Below are 17260 nucleotides of genomic sequence, written 5' to 3'. Positions count from 1 at the left end.
CCAAGAGCATCATGAGGGCCTGGTAACGTATACTACACAACTGTTCTGTATATGCTCATGCCATGTAAACCTATGGTGGCCGATTCATCAAGGCTGGTGGATTTCTATACCAGCATTCATGAAGCGCCTATTGGAGGAACGTGCACCAAATTCATTAAAAAGACTAAACCTCTTAATGAACTTGACTCATCCTTAAAGGGGTTGTTCCCTTTCAATAAATGAATGTCCCTAGCTGCAGGTCATTTAATTAAAAAAAAGAGGTTCCACCATCTCAGAGCTGCAGCAGCTCAGTGCGCTCAGCTGGGCAGTCCGTCTGATTACATTTGTTGGCTGCGGCAGTATTGAGGTGATGTCAGTGCCATACACAATCCCAGGAATAGGTCAGGACAGCACAGTTTGATTCTTTATACCTGCAGCCAGGGTCATTCATTTATTGAAATATCCCCTTAAAGCTGACGTACTACACCTCAAGAAATGTACTCCAGTCAAAAGATGGAGTCAATTTCAGTCCTAATTTACACCACTTTTCCAGCCTAATTTGTAATAAGTTTTCAGGTAAAGCTAAGCCACAAGCGGTCCAGATAAGCTCTGTTCACTATTTAAGAAGTTAAAAGAGTGGGTGTAAAAAGGTCAGAGTATTTAAATGTAAGTTGCGCAGGAATTTACTGAGATTCAAACAGTTGTGCAACACATTTCCGGTGAAAACTGCTTGATGAAAAATGTTCCTTGAATAATATAACATTTCAGGTTAGTGGTAATAGATTTTATTATGGGACGTTGATCCAGGGAACTAGTCTGATTGCCATATGTGGAGTTGGGAAGGAATTTTTCCCCTAAAATGGGGCAATTAGCATCTGCCTCATGGGGTTTTTGCCTTCCTCTGGATCAACACATTAGCTTTTAGGTTGAACTTGATGGACTTGTGTCTTTCAACCTTAAAACTATGAAACTGTCCCTGTATTGAGGTTCAAGGGTGAAGCCCAGGGTTCATTTGGAACCATCAGAAATGGTGTGTTTTGCGCCCAGTCTGTCCAAGGAAGCCTGTTTGAGCCAACGGCCTCAGAAATATCCTAATATTTCAGAAAGTAGCAATAGTTAGGGTGGCTGAACCATTCTAGCCTTAAGTTTGCCCCTCCAGTCAGCATCTACTATGTAGATGCAATCAAGGCCATGTAATAAGTCTTTATCGCTGTACAGGGCTGTAAGAGTGAAGGCCAGAGTTCCTTTGGAACCTGTAGGATAGACTGGCTTTTGCCAAGTCTTTCCAAAGAAGCTTTTTTGAGCCATAGGCCTCAGACAGGTCCTAACAAGAAAGTGGCATTAGATAGGTTTTTCTTTAGTTAGGATTGATTCAACTACTCAAGCCTCAAGCGCACTCCTCCGGCCAGCAGCTACTCTGTAGATGCAACCCTGGGCCTATGGTAAGTATCTATCCCTGTACAGGGGTGTAATGGTAAAAACCTGGGTTCCCTTGGGATCTGCAGAATGGAGTAGCTTGCGCCAAGTCTGTCCGAGGAAGTCTGTTTGAGCCAACAGCCTTAAATAGATCCCAGTATTTAGGAAAAAAAAAAGCTTCAGTTAGAGTTGAATCAACCACTATAGCCTCAAGCTCGCTCCTCCGGCCAGCAGCTACTCTGTAGATGCAGCCCTGGGCCTATGGTAAGTATCTATCCATGTACAGGCGTGTAATGGTAAAGGCCAGGGTTCCCTTGGGATCTGCAGAATGGAGTAGCTTGCGCCAAGTCTGTCCGAGAAAGCCTTTTTGAGCTGATGGATTTAAACAAATTTCAACATTTAGGAAAAAAGCATTAATCTATTTCAGTTAGAGTTAATTCAATTACTCTAGCATAAAGATCCTAATTCACTTTGTCTATAGGAAGTTAGTTAGCAAATTTTTATTGTGTGAGCAATGAGGTTATGGAACTCTCTACCACATGAACTTGAAATACTTAATTTTCTAAAAAAAATTCAAGGAGGGCATGTGTGTGCCTTTCTTGAATAATATAAAATTGCAGGTTATCCGTACTAGATTTTGTTATGGGAAGTTGATCCAGGGAACTAGTCTGATTGCCATATGTGGAGTCGGGAAGGAATTTTTCCTCTAATATGGGGCAATTAGCATCTGCCTCATGGGGTTTTTGCCTTCCTCTGGATCAACACATTAGCTTTTAGGTTGAACTTGATGGACTTGTGTCTTTCAACCTTAAAACTATGAAACTGTCCATGTATTGAGGTTCAAGGGTGAAGCCCAGGGTTCATTTGGAACCATCAGAAATGGTGTGTTTTGCACCCAGTCTGTCCAAGGAAGCCTGTTTGAGCCAACGGCCTCAGAAATATCCTAACATTTAAGAAAGTAGCAATAGTTAGGGTTGGCTGAACCATTCTAGCCTTAAGTTTGCCCCTCCAGTCAGTATCTACTATGTAGATGCAATCAAGGCCCTGCAATAAGTCTTTATCGCTGTACAGAGCTGAAAGAGTGAAGGCCAGAGTTCCTTTGGAACCTGTAGGATAGACTGGCTTTTGCCAAGTCTTTCCAAAGAAGCTTTTTTGAGCCATAGGCCTCAGACAGGTCCTAACAAGAAAGTGGCATTAGATAGGTTTTTCTTTAGTTAGGATTGATTCAACTACTCAAGCTTCAAGCGCACTCCTCCGGCCAGCAGCTACTCTGTAGATGCAACCCTGGGCCTATGGTAAGTATCTATCCCTGTACAGGGGTGTAATGGTAAAAACCAGGGTTCCCTTGGGATCTGCAGAATGGAGTAGCTTGCGCCAAGTTTGTCCGAGGAAGTCTGTTTGAGCCAACAGCCTTAAACAGATCCCAGTATTTAGGAAAAAAAAGCTTTAGTTAGAGTTGAATCAACCACTATAGCCTCAAGCTCGCTCCTCCGGCCAGCAGCTACTCTGTAGATGCAGCCCTGGGCCTATGGTAAGTATCTATCCCTGTACAGGGGTGTAATAGTAAAGGCCAGGGTTCCCTTGGGATCTGCAGAATGGAGTAGCTTGCGCCAAGTCTGTCCGAGAAAGCCTTTTTGAGCTGATGGATTTAAACAAATTTCAACATTTAGGAAAAAAGCATTAATCTATTTCAGTTAGAGTTAATTCAATTACTCTAGCATAAAGATCCTAATTCACTTTGTCTAAAGGAAGTTAGTTGGCAAATTTTTATTGTGTGAGCAATGAGGTTATGAAACTCTCTACCACATGAAATTGAAATACTTAATTTTCTAAAAAAAATTCAAGGAGGGCATGTGTGTGCCTTTCTTGAATAATATAAAATTGCAGGTTATCCGTACTAGATTTTGTTATGGGACGTTGATCCAGGGAACTAGTCTGATTGCCATATGTGGAGTCGGGAAGGAATTTTTCCCCTAATATGGGGCAATTAGCATCTGCCTCATGGGGTTTTTGCCTTCCTCTGGATCAACACATTAGCTTTTAGGTTGAACTTGATGGACTTGTGTCTTTCAACCTTAAAACTATGAAACGGTCACTGTATAGAGGTTCAAGGGTGAAGCCCAGGGTTCATTTGGAAACATCAGAAATGGTGTGTTTTGCGCCCAGTCTGTCCAAGGAAGCCTGTTTGAGCCAACGGCCTCAGAAATATCTTAACATTTAAGAAAGTAGCAATAGTTAGGGTTGGCTGAACCATTCTAGCCTTAAGTTTGCCCCTCCAGTCAGCATCTACTATGTAGATGCAATCAAGGCCCTGTAATAAGTCTTTATCGCTGTACAGGGCTGTAAGAGTGAAGGCCAGAGTTCCTTTGGAACCTGTAGGATAGACTGGCTTTTGCCAAGTCTTTCCAAAGAAGCTTTTTTGAGCCATAGGCCTCAGACAGGTCCTAACAAGAAAGTGGCATTAGATAGGTTTTTCTTTAGTTAGGATTGATTCAACTACTCAAGCCTCAAGCGCACTCCTTCGGCCAGCAGCTACTCTGTAGATGCAACCCTGGGCCTATGGTAAGTATCTATCCCTGTACAGGGGTGTAATGGTAAAAACCAGGGTTCCCTTGGGATCTGCAGAATGGAGTAGCTTGCGCCAAGTCTGTCCGAGGAAGTCTGTTTGAGCCAACAGCCTTAAACAGATCCCAGTATTTAGGAAAAAAAAGCTTTAGTTAGAGTTGAATCAACCACTATAGCCTCAAGCTCGCTCCTCCGGCCAGCAGCTACTCTGTAGATGCAGCCCTGGGCCTATGGTAAGTATCTATCCCTGTACAGGGGTGTAATGATAAAGGCCAGGGTTCCCTTGGGATCTGCAGAATGGAGTAGCTTGCGCCAAGTCTGTCCGAGAAAGCCATTTTGAGCTGATGGATTTAAACAAATTTGAACATTTAGGAAAAAAGCATTAATCTATTTCAGTTAGAGTTAATTCAATTACTCTAGCATAAAGATCCTAATTCACTTTGTCTAAAGGAAGTTAGTTGGCAAATTTTTATTGTGTGAGCAATGAGGTTATGAAACTCTCTACCACATGAAATTGAAATACTTAATTTTCTAAAAAAAATTCAAGGAGGGCATGTGTGTGCCTTTCTTAAATAATATAAAATTGCAGGTTATCCGTACTAGATTTTGTTATGGGACGTTGATCCAGGGAACTAGTCTGATTGCCATATGTGGAGTCGGGAAGGAATTTTTCCCCTAATATGGGGCAATTAGCATCTGCCTCATGGGGTTTTTGCCTTCCTCTGGATCAACACATTAGCTTTTAGGTTGAACTTGACAGACTTGTGTCTTTCAACCTTAAAACTATGAAACAGTCCCTGTATAGAGGTTCAAGGGTGAAGCCCAGGGTTCATTTGGAAACATCAGAAATGGTGTGTTTTGCGCCAAGTCTGTCCAAGGAAGCCTGTTTGAGCCAATGGACTCAGAAATATCCTAACATTTAAGAAAGTAGCAATAGTTAGGGTTGGCTGAACCATTCTAGCCTTAAGTTTGCCCCTCCAGTCAGCATCTACTATGTAGATGCAATCAAGGCCCTGTAATAAGTCTTTATCACTGTACAGGGCTGTAAGAGTGAAGGCCAGAGTTCCTTTGGAACCTGTAGGATAGACTGGCTTTTGCCAAGTCTTTCCAAAGAAGCTTTTTTGAGCCATAGGCCTCAGACAGGTCCTAACAAGAAAGTGTCATTAGATAGGTTTTTCTTTAGTTAGGATTGATTCAACTACTCAAGCCTCAAGCGCACTCCTCCGGCCAGCAGCTACTCTGTAGATGCAACCCTGGGCCTATGATAAGTATCTATCCCTGTACAGGTGTGTAATGGTAAAAACCAGGGTTCCCTTGGGATCTGCAGAATGGAGTAGCTTGCGCCAAGTCTGTCCGAGGAAGTCTGTTTGAGCCAACAGCCTTAAACAGATCCCAGTATTTAGGAAAAAAAAGCTTTAGTTAGAGTTGAATCAACCACTATAGCCTCAAGCACGCTCCTCCGGCCAGCAGCTACTCTGTAGATGCAGCCCTGGGCCTATGGTAAGTATCTATCCCTGTACAGGGGTGTAATGGTAAAGGCCAGGGTTCCCTTGGGATCTGCAGAATGGAGTAGCTTGCGCCAAGTCTGTCCGAGAAAGCCTTTTTGAGCTGATGGATTTAAACAAATTTCAACATTTAGGAAAAAAGCATTAATCTATTTCAGTTAGAGTTAATTCAATTACTCTAGCATAAAGATCCTAATTCACTTTGTCTAAAGGAAGTTAGTTGGCAAATTTTTATTGTGTGAGCAATGAGGTTATGAAACTCTCTACCACATGAAATTGAAATACTTAATTTTCTAAAAAAATTCAAGGAGGGCATGTGTGTGCCTTTCTTAAATAATATAAAATTGCAGGTTATCCGTACTAGATTTTGTTATGGGACGTTGATCCAGAAACTAGTCTGATTGCCATATGTGGAGTCGGGAAGGAATTTTTCCCCTAATATGGGGCAATTAGCATCTGCCTCATGCGGTTTTTGCCTTCCTCTGGATCAACACATTAGCTTTTAGGTTGAACTTGATGGACTTGTGTCTTTCAACCTTAAAACTATGAAACGGTCCCTGTATAGAGGTTCAAGGGTGAAGCCCAGGGTTCATTTGGAAACATCAGAAATGGTGTGTTTTGCGCCAAGTCTGTCCAAGGAAGCCTGTTTGAGCCAACGGCCTCAGAAATATCCTAACATTTAAGAAAGTAGCAATAGTTAGGGTTGGCTGAACCATTCTAACCTTAAGTTTGCCCCTCCAGTCAGCATCTACTATGTAGATGCAATCAAGGCCCTGTAATAAGTCTTTATCACTGTACAGGGCTGTAAGAGTGAAGGTCAGAGTTCCTTTGGAACCTGTAGGATAGACTGGCTTTTGCCAAGTTTTTCCAAAGAAGCTTTTTTGAGCCATAGGCCTCAGACAGGTCCTAACAAGAAAGTGTCATTAGATAGGTTTTTCTTTAGTTAGGATTGACTCAACTACTCAAGCCTCAAGCGCACTCCTTCGGCCAGCAGCTACTCTGTAGATGCAACCCTGGGCCTATGGTAAGTATCTATCCCTGTACAGGGGTGTAATGGTAAAAACCAGGGTTCCCTTGGGATCTGCAGAATGGAGTAGCTTGCGCCAAGTCTGTCCGAGGAAGTCTGTTTGAGCCAACAGCCTTAAACAGATCCCAGTATTTAGGAAAAAAAAGCTTTAGTTAGAGTTGAATCAACCACTATAGCCTCAAGCTCGCTCCTCCGGCCAGCAGCTACTCTGTAGATGCAACCCTGGGCCTATGGTAAGTATCTATCCCTGTACAGGGGTGTAATGGTAAAGGCCAGGGTTCCCTTGGGATCTGCAGAATGGAGTAGCTTGCGCCAAGTCTGTCCGAGGAAGCCTTTTTGAGCCAATGGCCTTAGACAGAACCCATCATTTAGTAATAAAAAAACTTTAGTTAGAGTTATAGCCTCAAGCTCGCTCCTCTGGCCAGCAGCTACTCTGTAGATGCAACCCTGAGCATGTGGTAAGTCTCCATTCCTGTAAAGGGGTGTAATGGTAAAGATCAGGGTTCCTTTTGACCTGCTTATGCCAAGTCTGTCAAAGGAAGCCTTTTTGAGCTGATGGCTCTACACAGATCCTAATGTTTAGGAAAAAAGCTTATGTGTATTTTAGTTAGATTAAAAGTAAAGCCAACAAAAGAGAATTTAACTTTCCCCAAAAAATCAATTATTAATATAGCATTTACCTGCCCAGATCTCAGAACTAATGCACTATTAGGATGTAGCAATCCCATATAATTTTGTGTGCAGTTTTAATACTATGTAATCACCCCCCTCCATTAATTGGTAATATGTGAGTGGTTGTCACATCAGTATTTTGCACCTGTATTGCTGTCATCGTTATTATATGGTATGATTAGTACTGAGACCTAGGCACGTAAACACTGTTGCCCTTTTTTCCTGTGTTAATTCTTGAATTTTGGTGGGAATTTAAATTTATCTTTGCTTTAATGTTAGTGTAGGGACTCGCAAGTATGAGGACCCTTGACGCGGGTTGCGAGCTTGTGTATTTTGGCCAAAATATTTACTAATACCTCATATATATCATATATATTTTTTGCACGTTATTTTTATTCAGGGTGCAGCCAGACCCATCAATGTTGGCCTTGTAAACTAGGGTGTCTGTCTTCATGGGGTGTACTTAAAAAGTGCTGGGCAGCCCGCCTAATCTAATAGTTTGGGCTTCACTAATAGGCTGTAAGCCAGACATTGTGCACTACCTATGTGTGACCAGTGCCCTATACAAGGCTTATTTGTGTGCAGTTTTAATACTAAGCAATCACCCCCTCCATGAATTGGTAGGTTGTGAGTGGTTGTCTCATCAATATTTTGCACCTGTGTTGCTGACTTCTTCATTATATGGGTTTGCTGCATCCTTGTAATTATTGTTGCTGTATTTGCTGTGTTAATTCTTGAATTTTGGTGGGAACTTTAATTCCTTGTTTTTGTGACTTTGCTTTTAATGTTAGTGTAGGGACTCGCAAGTATGAGGACCCTTGAGCAGGTTGCGAGCTTGTATATTTTGGCCAAAATATCGACCAATACCTCATATATATCATATATATTTTTTACATGCTATTTTTATTCAGGGTGCAGCCAAGCCCATCTACAGGTGCATCTCACAAAATTAGAATATCACCAGAAAAGTTAATTTATTTCAGTTCTTCAATACAAAACGTGAAACTCATATATTATATAGAGCCATTACACACAGAGTGATCTATTTCACGTGTTTATTTCTGTTAATATTGATGATTATGGCTTACAGCCAAGGAAAACTCAAAAGTCATTATTTCAATTAATTAGAATACCTTATAACAACAGCTTGAAAAATGTTTTCAAAATCCAAAATGTTATCCTACTGAAATGTATGTTCAATAAATGCCCTCAATACTTGGTCGGGGATCCTTTTACATCAATTACTGCATCAATGCGGCAATGTGGCATGGAGGCGATCAGCCTGTGGCACTGCTGAGGGGTTATGGAAGCCCAGGTGGCTTTGATAGAAGCCTTCAGCTCGTCTGCATTGTTGGGTCTGGTGTCTCTCATTTTCCTCTTGACAATACCCCATAGATTCTTTATGGGGTTAAGGTCAGGTGAGTTTGCTGCCAATCAAGCACAGTGATACTGTTGTGTGTAAACCAGGTATTAGTACTTTTGTCAGTGTGGACAGGGGCCAAGTCCTGCTGGAGAATGAAATTTCCATCTCCAAAAAGCTTGGCGTAGCTAAGGTTTTGGTTCAGGGGGCCGAAACTTCTGAGTGGGCCTCTAACCAGGTAACCCTGATTCCAACTATAGCGGCGCACCCAGATAGTTGATGTAGGAAAACCTCAGCAGATGACCGCGCTGTTACTAAAAATAATCTCTATACAAAGACCAGCACTGATATTACCGCCATATGGTGACATATATTGATAGATGCCAGTCCTGCAAAACATATAAGAGATCACAGCTCAGTTATATATAGTACCTTACAGCTGACGTTCTTTCTGATTAAATTGTTCACTTTTCCCGTCTTTTCCATCTGGCCCAGACCGACACGACTACTTCTCCAGCCAGGGCTCAGAGTCTCAGGTCTGCAGAGATCACAACAAAGACACATTTGACTCCTTACATTTCAGGCACTGACCACATCTATCCCCAACCTGCACAAACTTCTCATCCTGCTGATACCCCAATACTGAGCCTCTGCTGCAAAATGTGTCCCTATTACTGCACCTACTGTGTGCCCTCTAGATGGTAAAACAAACCTCTAAAATAAAGTAATGCCGTGTGCAAGTGTCCTAGAAAACAGTGCCCACATTGTGCCCCCTAGAAAGTAATAGTGCCCCTTCGACAGTCATGATAACCTGAGTTCCCCTATAACAATAAGTGCCCACCTAAGATTTAATAATGTCCTGAGTCTCCCCCCATGTAGAGCTCCGCTCTAACCAGTATGATGTTCTCCTATTCACGATATAATTCCCCCTCACTGTATAGTACCCCCACAAAGTATACTGACCCCTTAGTAGCCCCCAAGCTGATGGCTCCAACACTGTATGATGGCCTCCACACTATACAAAGACCCCACATTATCTCCCACACTGTATGATGGCCCCCACGCTGTTCAAAGAACCCACATTATCTCCCACACTGTATAAATAGCCTACATATAGTATAATGCACCAGATAGTCCTCAATATAGTATAATGCACTCCCCATAGTCCTTTGTATAGTATAATGCGCCCCTATAGGCAGAGTCTGTAGTAAAATGCTCCCCCCATTGACAGAGTCTGTAGTATAAAGCTCCCCCCCATAGGCAGAGTCTGTAGTATAATGCTCCCCCCCTCCTCATAGGCAGAGTCTGTGGTATAATGCCCCCCCATAGGCAGAGTCTGCAGTATAATGCCCCCCCCATAGGCAGAGTCTGTAGTATAATGCTCCCCCCTCCTCATAGGCAGAGTCTGTAGTATAATGCCCCCCCCTCCTCATAGGCAGAATCTGTAGTATAATGCCCCCCCCCCATCTCATAGGCAGAGTCTGTAGTGTAATGTGCCCCCCCTCCTCATAGGCAGAGTCTGTGGTATAATGCCCCCCCATCTCATAGGCAGCGCCTGTAGTATAATGCCCCACCTATAGGCAGAGTCTGTAGTAAAATGCACCCCCCATAGGCAGAGTCTGTAGTATAATGCTCCCCCTCTTATAGGCAGAGTCTGTAGTACAATGTCCCCCCATAGGCAGAGTCTGTAGTCTACTGCTCTCCCCTGCTCATAAACAGAGTCTGTAGTATAATGCCCCCCATAGGCAGAGTCTGTAGTAGAATGCCCCCCCCATAGACAGAGGCTTTAGTATAATGCTCCCCCCCTCCCCATAGACAGTCTGTAGTATAATGCCCCCCTCCCCATAGGCAGAGTCTTTAGTATAATGCCCCCCCTCTCTGTGGGCAGAGTCTTTAGGATAATGCTCCCCCATAGGCAGAGTCTGTAGTATAATGCACCTCCCCCTTCCCATAGGCAGAGTCTGTAATATAATGCCGCCCCCCACCTGGCAAAAAATAAATAAACAGTACTCATCTCTCCTCCTGGTTCCCTCGCTGCTCAGAGCACCCAGCACGCACACATCTTCAGCACAGCGGGCTGGGCGCCAAGTGATGATGTCAGAGACGTCAGTCACAGAAGGGACTAATGGGAGAGAGATCCGCGCTCCCTCTCTCATCAGTAAACTTGCGGCGGTGGCGGGCAGTGGGGCCCGATGCTGGCACCAGGGGCATGCTAGATACAGTTACACTGGCGTAGCCCTGGATGGGCCCCCTAAGAGCGAGGGGCCCGGGGCCACCGCCCCCTTTGCCCCCCTGGTAGCTTGATACTGTGGCAGAGGGAAGCATGAAGTGCTCTAAAATTTCCTGGTAGACGGCTGCGCTGACTTTGGTGTTGAAAAAACACAGTGGACCTACACCAGCAGATGACACGGCTCCCCAAACCATCACTGATTGTGGAAACTTCACACTAGACCTCAAGCAGCTTGGATTGTGGCCTCTCCACTCTTCTTCCAGACTCTGGGACCTTGATTTCAAATGAAAATTGGAACTCTGGACATCTGTCAAGTCAGCAGTCTTCACCATGATTGTCATGATTGTGGAGCCTACTAAAACAGACTAAGGGACCTTTTTAAATGCTTAGGAAGTCTTTGCAGGTGTTTTTTGTTAATTATTTTAATTTACTGAGTTAATGACTTTTGTGTTTTCATTGGCTATAAGCCATAATCATCAACATTAACAGAAATAAACACTTGAAATAGATCACTGTGTTTGTAATGACTCTATATAATATATGAGGTTCACTTTTTGCATTGAAGAACTGAAATAAATTAACTTTTTGATGATATTCTAATTTTGTGAGATGCACCTATATGTTATGGCCTTGTAAATTAGAGTGTCTATCTTCATGGGGTGCACTTAAATAGTGCTGGGCAGCCCGTGTTCTTGCCTCAGCAGCGAATTTAGCTATCCAGGGAATCTAGTCACTTTATGTGTATATCAGTTCTGACATTATGTTGCTTGCATTTGAATCCTGTCTCTTTTTTATTGTTTGATAACTGCACTGTCTGCTAGTGATTTAATGTATTTGCTCTAGTTTCAATTTGCAATGCATTATGGGAAAGTTCCAAGAGCATTGTGAGACAGTTCTTGTTGCATTGTGGTCCTGTTCTTGTCACAGTTTGGGCAGCGACCATTATTTCCTCTTCTCTTCTGATGGAGAAGTTCCCTTATCACTCATCTTGTAAAGTGGCACAGAGCGGTAGTCGTGACTGAACGTCGGTCTGATTTCGCTCTGGCACTTTACAGACAATGGGTGTCCCAGTCCCAGTGTGCTCTAGGGTGTGGGGTGCAGCACACTCTCTTGTAGGCCGCAGGCCTCCACTGCCTTCAGGCTTCTGTCCTCAGAAGCCGCCGCTCACAATTTAGGGAACACGAAGTTCTTTGTAACAGTCAAACATATACTTGACAGTTCAAGTTCATCAGGTGGGTACAGATGGGATAAGGCACAGCAATTCACATTATCCTCCTTCTTAGCATAACTCCTCTTCAGCCCTGTTGCTAGCTCATCCTGTATTTCTCGTCCACCTCTGCAGTGCACCCGGGACTGGCCTTCAACTTCCATCTATGCAGGTCCCTGTCCATCTTCCTTTGTACTTCAGAGCACACAAAGTGTCCGGCAGCTCCTATGCCAGACCTTAGGCTCTGGACGTGACTGGAGCGACTGCTCTGGATCCCAGTAATGCCTCCCACTGCCTGGAACATTGAGTACTATATACAGTGGGTACGGAAAGCATTCAGACCCCTTTACATCTTTCACTCTTTGTTTCATTGCAGCCATTTGGTAAATTCTAAAAAGTTCATTTTTTTTCTCATTAAAGTACACTGTGCACCCCATCTTGACTGAAAAAAAACAGAAATGTAGAAATTTTTGCAAATTTATTAAAAAAGGAAAACTGAAATATCACATGGTCATAAGTATTCAGACCCTTTGCTCATATTTAAGTCACATGCTGTCTATTTCCTTGTGATCCTCCTTGAGATGGTTCTACTCTTTCATTGGAGTCCAGCTGTGTTTAATTAAACTGATAGGACTTGATTTGGAAAGGCACACACCTGTCTATATAAGACCTCACAGCTCACAGTGCATGTCAGACCAAATGAGAATCATGAGCTCAAAGGAACTGCCTGTTACGATGTTAGTAGATACCCTGAAGTCCAATGGCGTGGGCCAAAAGCAGAGACTGAGACAAGAGTAGTGTGAAAGTCTATTTTAAACTCAAGTGCAAAAGATCACAGCAAACAGTTTATGAAGGTAAGTTCATTCCAAACAATACTTCTTAGAACCTAATCTGTAAGGCACGGCCTTCATTACTATTAGGGTATGTAAACGTTAACCATAGTTCAAGTTTACTTAGGTACAGTAATATGCAAACAGAAATAAGGATAGTAAGCAGACGTAGGTATTCCTCAGTTGATTGTGGACTCACGTAGTGCAGAAGAGAAGACAAACTGGAATATGGATCTGGATATTGAAGAATGCAGGAGGTGCAGCGGAGGAAACAGCGATGTCTTAAGCAGAGCAGGAGCCGGGTATTTAAACACAGAGCAAGATGGTGACTATACCAGAGGTGTAGAGATCCAGGAGAAGTTTTCTTCAGGAAGACAAAAGTTCAGAGATCCCAGCGTGAGTGAACAACAGCCAGCGGTTCCTTTCAGCAGAAGTCCCCTTAGCAGAGGATTCAGGCAGCAATCCTTTCAGCGGATGACTAGGAGTAAACACAAAGTCAGCAAGACTCTATTCAGAGGGCTAGCACAGGTGAGTAGAAAGCTAAAAGCACACAATACTCAGGCAAGGCATGATTGCAACACATGCAGTTTAAGTAGGTCCACAGGCAGGAAACACATGACCCCAGTGAGGCAATGGAAGCCATCTTGGCTAAGGGAAAAACTACTGGCAAAGTAAAATTAAACCTGGCATCCTGACACTGCCAAAGGAGCTTAGAGACAGAATTGTGGCAAGGCACAGATCTGGCCAAGTTTACAAAAGAATTTCTGCATTAGTCAAGGGTCCTAAGAACACAGTGGCCTCCATAATCCTTAAGTGGAAAAAGTTTGGGACCACCAGAAGTCTTCCTAGACCTGGCCGTCCAGCTCAACTGAGCAATCGTGGGAGAAGAGCCTTGGTGAGAGAGGTAAAGATGAACCCCAAGATCACTGTGGCTGAGCTCCAAAGATGCAGTAGGGAGATGGGAGAAAGTTGCATAAAGTCAACTATCACTGCAGCCCTCCACAAGTCGAGCCTTTATGGCAGAGTGGCCCAACGGAAGCCTCTCCTCAGTGCAAGACATATGAAAGCCTGCACAGAGTTTGCTTAAAAACACATGAAGGACTCCCAGTCTATGAGAAATAAGATTCTTTGGTCTGATGAGACTAAGATAGAACTTTTTGGTGATAATTCTAAGGGGTATGTGTGGAGAAAACCAGGCACTGCTCATCACCTGCCCAATACAATCCCAACAGTGAAACATGGTGGTGGCAGCATCATGGGGGTGTTTTTCAGCTGCAGGGACAGGACGACTGGTTGGAATTGAAAGAAACATGAATGCGGCCAAGTACACAGATATCCTGGATGAAAACCTCTTCCAGAGTGCTCTGGACCTCAGACTTGGCCGAAGGTTCACCTTCCAACAAGACAATGACCCTATGCACACAGTTAAAATAACAAAGGAGTGGCTTCAGAACAACTCTGTGACCATTCTAGACTGGCCCAGCCAGAGCCCTGACCTAAACCCAATTGAACATCTCTGGAGAGACCTGAAAATGGCTGTCCACCAACGTTCACCATCCAACCTGACAGAACTGGAGAGGATCTGCAAGGAAGAATGGCAGAGGAACCCCAAATCCAGGTGTGAAAAACTTGTTGCATCATTCCCAAGAAGACTCATGGATGCACTAGCTCAAAAGGGGGCTTCTACTCAATACTGGTCATTTGGTCTGACATGCACTGTGAGCTGTGAGGTCTTATATAGACAGGTGTGTGCCTTTCCAAATCAAGTCCTATCAGTTTAATTAAACACAGCTGGACTCCAATGAAAGAGTAGAACCATCTCAAGGAGGATCACAAGGAAATGGACAGCATGTGACTTAAATATGAGCAAAGGGTCTGAATACTTATGACCATGTGATATTTCAGTTTTCCTTTTTTAATAAATTTGCAAAAATTTCTACATTTCTGTTTTTTTCAGTCAACATGGGGTGCACAGTGTACTTTAATGAGAAAAAAATGAACTTTTTAGAATTTACCAAATGGCTGCAATGAAACAAAGAGTGAAAAATTTAAATGGGTCTGAATGCTTTCCGTACCCACTGTACTTCAATAAAACTCACCCTATAGATACCCTAGCCTGAACCTGCATGTCAATGGAGATGGGCATCCTACATATAGATGACAATGGCACCCTTGCTGAACGGCAGCTGCCCCTAGACCCTAAAAGTCCCTTATTCGTACTTACATAGACCAAAGATCTGACAGTCTACCAGAAACTGGTACAGATATCACATCAAACAATCAATCCTCAGTGTGTACTAAATGATTAAAGTGACAACAGTGAATAAAGTGACAATGTGCAAATTTATAAAAACACCCAAGAACGTTCCTAATATCTTTGGACCTCCAAGCCAAAGGATACATTCGGGCATCCAAACAAAGGCTACAATCAGCCCTGTTCAACACCCTAGATGCTGATTACCTGCCTTATAGTGGAGGGTGACACCCTAGTTAATGTTGACACTGTGGCGCCCCGCTCCACGGCGGCTATCCCTGGATAACCCTAGCCAGCCCTGGAATTAATCACCCATAGAGGTATCAATGACATAAATGATCACAAGACTAAACAATAAAAGGAACTTATCTTGATAAAGTGCAATACTGATGCGGATCATCTTTATGCCGCATGTCCCGATTTTAAAGAGATTTAATAAAATTTGTATTTTAGGGTTTATGTTATACTTATGTCTTATGGTATCCTAAGCTTATCTTATGCTATACTCACATTATGCATTAACACTTCACATGCTGTTACATCACCATTATACATTACATAAGACACATATCACTTTTAGATATAAAACCGCAAGACAGTATTCACATGACGCGTTTGTTGTCTTCAGGGGCAGGAACAGGGTAAGACAGTCCACATCCCTACAGTTTTGTATCTTGGGCTCTGTGCACACAGCCTGCTCCAAGCTTAGCCGGTAAGAGCCCTATCTATGTGGTACAATACTGGGGTTCATCGTATGTTTTCCGCATCTACTGTATGGAGGTTTCTCTACTATCAATAAAGAGAAGGTTTTTCGCAGCCTTATTCTTAAGAAGACAGGGGGTTTAGCTCCATGTCACACTACACACCGTGGTAAGGTGTATGAGGGGAGCATAGCCCGCCTAATCTAATAGTATGGGCGTCACTAATAGGCTGTAAACCAGACACTGTGCGGGACCAGCGCCAAAATATCTACCAGAACCTCATATATAGATTTTGCATGTTATTTTTATTCAGGGTTCAGACAAGCCCATCAATGCTGGATTTGTAAACTAGGGGGTCTGTCCTCATGGGGTGCACTTAGATAGTGCTTTGCAGCCCACCTAATCTAACAGTATGAGGGTCACTAATAGGCTGTAAGCCCTATATTGAGCACTATATTGAGCACTATCTGGGTTAGGTGTCAGGTGTTTTCTGGATCTGAAATGGGTTCAGAATCATCAGTGGATTCTGTGGTCTCCCATTCCAGTCCAGCCAGGGCAGATGCTGCTCAGCATCATCATTGGTCCCAACGCCTAGCTGGTGCACGAGATGTACAAGCTGTCTCTTGGGTCTTTGTTCCTAGCAACATGAAGGATAGGTTGCGGAGGGAAACAGGGCTGTTACAGCCTAAGTCCAGGATACACTGCACTGAGCATGCCCGTGACATGGCGGACCGTGATTAGTGGTTTGGGAGTCAGCTGATCCGGTGACCTGGCACCGCCTGATTGGTCGCGGGTGACGTCACCAATAATGTGACGGTGGGCAGGGCTTAATATTTAAATAGCACGCCCACAAACATGGCGGCGCGCTCTGATCATTGAGCTGAGTTGGTGTTATTGTGTGGACGCTTGGTCGCTTCGACTCCACGTGTACTTTTGCTGTTATAGTTTCTGACAGGCAGGTTTAGCAGGGGATAGACAGCCTTAGATGGAGGGAGGCAGGTAGCTTCGTCTGACAGTCTGGCTCCAACAAGGGGGTCGCTATACACCCCGAGCAGACTGCGGACTCCGTATTCCCGGCACCGCCTGTTAGCCACGTGGAGAGATACTCCTCAGTCCGGTAGCACGCCGGCTGGGAGCATGTATACGCCTGCGTGAATCACACACGCATCCTAGCGCCTGCTGCGTAGCCTCTGTGCAGTTAACAGGGCTACAGCTACATTATGTGTCGCACATCTCTCGTGCAGTTAACGGAGATAGTGCGAATCCCTATTCCCGTTCCGGTGTGCAGTAACACGGGGGGGATTGTTATTTCAGTTGGTTGTTTTACCTTCTTACCCGGAAGGTGTTCGGCCGCAGTCCTCCAGGCTGCATCGCGGACCCCGGGTTCGTTTGCTTTCCATTATTTAATAAAGTTGTTTGCAACCATTCCCCTAACAATCTGTGTGTGACCAGTGACCTATACAAGCCATTTTTTGTGTGCAGTTTTAATACTAAGCAATGACCCCCTCCAAGAA

The sequence above is a fragment of the Phyllobates terribilis genome, unplaced genomic scaffold (assembly GCF_046119375.1).
Source record: "Phyllobates terribilis strain yellow unplaced genomic scaffold, ASM4611937v1 Scaffold_46__1_contigs__length_10046794, whole genome shotgun sequence".
In the NCBI taxonomy this organism is placed as follows: domain Eukaryota; kingdom Metazoa; phylum Chordata; class Amphibia; order Anura; family Dendrobatidae; genus Phyllobates; species Phyllobates terribilis.
This window is presented reverse-complemented; position numbering follows the sequence as displayed.